This window comes from Dromiciops gliroides, chromosome 5 (assembly GCF_019393635.1).
Source record: "Dromiciops gliroides isolate mDroGli1 chromosome 5, mDroGli1.pri, whole genome shotgun sequence".
Lineage (NCBI taxonomy): Eukaryota > Metazoa > Chordata > Mammalia > Microbiotheria > Microbiotheriidae > Dromiciops > Dromiciops gliroides.
Genome location: NC_057865.1, coordinates 115,886,814 through 115,890,938, shown reverse-complemented (window position 1 = coordinate 115,890,938; position 4,125 = coordinate 115,886,814). Strand labels below are relative to the sequence as shown.

The 4,125-nt window shown below is 38.8% G+C and overlaps 1 non-coding gene across 1 annotated transcript; it reads right to left on the bottom strand.

Annotated features, from left to right (window-relative positions):
- Positions 1–276: 276 nt before the first annotated feature.
- On the bottom strand, positions 277–383 carry LOC122730286. Its single transcript, XR_006353471.1, has one exon. It is a non-coding gene; the product is annotated as a U6 spliceosomal RNA (small nuclear RNA).
- Between the last annotated feature and the right edge of the window lie 3,742 nt (positions 384–4,125).

The window sequence follows — 4,125 nt, the reverse complement described above, 5'->3', positions numbered from 1 at the left end:
TCTCAGATAAAAATAAACAAAATGTTCTGTGCAGGTATGCTAATGTTAAATCTAGTTTTTATAGTCACTTGATCTTACTGCTTTGGACAAATAATAAGATCTTATATGCTGTTCTCTACTATTAAAAAATTTTTTTTATCTAACAACTTTTTTTTTTACATATAAGGTATTTTATTTTTTCCGTTACATGTAAAGATAGTTCTCAATTTTTGTTTATACAAGCTTTACAATTTCAGATTTTTCTCCCTCCCCTCCCTCCCCCCCTCCCCTAGACAGAAAAATATGGAACGCTTCACGAATTTGCGTGTCATCCTTGCGCAGGGGCCATGCTAATCTTCTCTGTATCGTTCCAATTTTAGTATATGTGCTGCCGAAGCGAGCACTCTAACAACTCTTGGTAATTAAGCAAGAATAAGATAAACTAAGAATTTAAGCATTTTTTGGAGATACTGTCACTTTAAAGGAGCTTACCTATAGCCCCCGTTTTTGGTTTTATAGGCGGGATGCTTTTAGAATAGTAAATAATATTTAATTTCACTTAATTCAGTATTAAACCTTAATTTTTAAAGTGGAAAATGATAGGATTTCTCTAGCTTTTTGAGGTTACCACAGAGAAAATACTTTTGTTGTTATAATTTGAGGATGAAATGGAAATGGATGGAGAAAAGAGAAAGGAAAGAATTTTAATCAATTTTACTGGAAAAAAAAAATTTGTTAAGGGCTCAAGCTTTCCCAATTAGGTATAACATTAAATAAGATTAGTCCATTAAAGCAGTGACCTTTATACCATAAGGTGAAAAAACATAAAACACAATTTAATTCAAACTCTACACATCTTCTCTTGCAGGCAAATGGTGTAACCATCTGGTTATTTAGAAGAAGCCAAAAATATCAGATGAGATCTAGATTTAACACGTCAAGAAGTACCATATTTAATTTGTTCACATAAGACCTAGAACTTCAGGGCAGTGGTGGTAGCCATGATGTTAATATGTTAAGTAATTATTTATCTAGAATCAAGATTCAACTTAAACTATTTATAAAATCATTCCCAAATATCCAATGTTCTGTTCTCAACCAGAAATATCATAAAGATACCTGTCAGTCTTTTCAGACTTATTTATTCAGATCCAGCTTCCACTGGAAGCCTATTCTTTTGGTTAGGGTACTTAATGAGTTTTAAGGTTTCCTGGGTTGCTACAATTTCTCACTGGCTCTCTTTCCAATATGGCTATTCCCTTTGAGTCAAACACTGAAAAGCTTGTTAGAAATCTTTAAAAACTCTTTAGCTTCTAACAGTCTTGGCTGTTACTGCCTTTAAGGGCTAGAGAAGATGGGAGCAGCACTGAGGGGGTTTTGTGGGGAGTGGAATCTTCTAGCTTTAGATCCTCATACATTGCTTAGACCCACCCAATGTTTCCCACTTTTCTTAGCAAGAGCCTACGGAAGACCAGAGGACTACAGGAGAATAACCGAACCATAGGAGAGCAGGTCAAAGGACAGAAGAGGACTCGCAATGACCTCTAATAGTGCTAGGAAACAGACGGGAGGGCGGAAAGGAGGGTAGTGTGGAGAAAGGCCCAGGAGAGCATCAAGGAAACAAACCTCCTAGGGTCTTAGAAGAGAACTCTTAAAGGTATAACCAACAATACCTGTTTGGGGTCTGTCAGAATCCAAGACCCGGAAACCAGAGCAAGGAGAGAGAACGCATCATAGCCACATGCACAGTAATGGAGGCTTCCAGGAATAAGCAATGGCAATAGCAGGTTTGTTTGTAGTTAGACTTTATGTGGCAAGACCTGCCCAGGACAAAAGGAGTTGATGAAATATCCTGGTCATGAAAAAGCTGGTAAATAGCAGCCATGACAACCACGAAGAGACAAGGCAAACCTGGAGAAAAAGTGACCGGGAACTACAAATCGGCTGCAAACTAGATAAGTGGAGATGGCAACATGGGAAAACCTAGAGACAGACGAACCTTTTCACTGAGGTCTGCAGCCCTGGACCCCTCCTGGCGTACATGTAGGCTGCAAAGACTTTGTTCACTTCTTTCTTTTTAGAGTCATGCTTTCTGGGGGAGTCTGGGTTACAAACTATACTAGAGGGAAGAAATGGCACCATATTTATTCAGAAATATCATCAAGATTATTCCCTATTATCTATCTATCTATTTATTTATTTATTTTTAGTGAGGCAATTGGGGTTAAGTGACTTGCCCAGGGTCACACAGCTAGTAAGTGTCAAGTGTCTGAGGCCGGATTTGAACTCAGGTACTCCTGAATTGAGGGCTGGTGCTCTATCCACTGTGCCACCTAGCTGCCCCATTCCCTATTATTTTTACTATTCATTTGCTTAAATTAAATGTTTTACGGTTTCAATGTTATTTCCCCCTTGGGTCTGGAGCTGTTAGCATAATGAACACCTACTGGATGAGGGCAAAAGTGAGTCACAGAAATAAGATATTGAAAAATGCCACAATTTGAACTCAAGTCCAAGAAATCAGATTTGGTTCGATTGCTGGCCATCTCTGCTAAATATCTCTGTTACAGAATGGTCAGCATGTTAGGAAATAAGAAGGCTGGAACTTGTCTGAGTAAGTGCCTTTAAAAGAACAATAAAATTTCTAACAATTCCATTTAAAGGGTCATTCTTCAGACTCAGCACATTTGGGATGTCAAAACCTCAAACATTTTTTAAACTATATTTTACTCAGGGACAGATACTTGGTTTTTCATTCTCCAGCCAACCACAACTTTAGTTTTTGCAAATAAGCCAATCTCTTTCAATTTAAAACTGTATACATGAGCATGTCTATTGTGGCTGCTGCAAAAAAAGCAACATCTTTGGTCAAAGAACACTTCACAATGAACATAATTTATTGATCAAGATAACAGATGTCATCAAGAGCAAAGTACAACAACAGAACTGACAGCGAGGCAGCCTGGCTGCATCAGAGAAACAGATAATACAAGTCCTTCATTGTCCGGATCCACATAGAAATGAACGTGACTTAGACAGCAGCCTATGTGTTAAGAAGCACACAAAAGGCCCCACAATGTAACAGAATCAAAGAGGTGGAAGAAAACTCGGAAATCATCGAGTCCAATCATCTCTCATTTTATGGATGATGAATCTGAGGCCTATAGATGGAAAGTGACTTGTTAAAGGTCAGAGTGATCTTTAGTGGCTGAACAGGGACTCCATCTCATGTCCTTTGACTTCCAACCCAGTGCTCTTTCCATTTGCTTTACTTTTCCAAAATATAAAAATTTAAAAATGCTCCAGAGAGGAAAGATGGAAAGAAAATGTGCTTTCTTAAAAGGGAAAAATCTAAACAACTTATCATACAAAGTATATGGTCTGAGAATGGTTACTAACAGGAGAAGAAATGAGTTGAAATGCTGAGCCCACTGAACTTCTAAGACTGGGCTATTTCTGCCTGAATTTCTTGGATCTATGTAGGTTCCTATCAGCATAGAGAAGGAATGAAGAATACTCCCATCCTCTGATGTCCTAAAGGCTATGGACCAACCCCAAAGACACTAAAGAGACAAGGTTGGGATGGTCTGAGTTTGAGGTTTGGACCCACATTTTGCAGTCTGGGTATGTCCCAGGATGATTTGGACTTCTGGACTTACTGAATAGTGACTCTATCTTTAAAAGGCACAAAATGAATATTCTCTTACTGGCGTAAAACTTGTGGATTTTCTGGATCTTCTGGGAGCAACTTCTCTCCACCCTAATTCCTGAGCTTTGGCTCTGATAAGCATCCACATCTGGGTTTGCACTTCCAGCCTGCAAGAGCACTTGACCAACTTCCTGAATGTTCTCAGCTTGTGGTAGTGGTGCCACTCAGAGAAAATTGTTATAGATTGTCCTCAGTCAACCAGTTAATATTTGTCAAGTAGCTAACATTGTGCAAGGTACAAAATGCAGGACACAGTGCCTGTCCACAAAGAATTTACAATCTACAGTTTTCCCATCTCTTCTCCAAGAGTTCTATTTTAATGATGTATGTACTTTCAGAAAACTGGGAGATGGTGGGGAGGATTTCCACAGTTATGTAAGCACAGTGCATTAACGCAGGCCATTTGTCAGGCAGACAGACACCCCTTCTGATGGCTT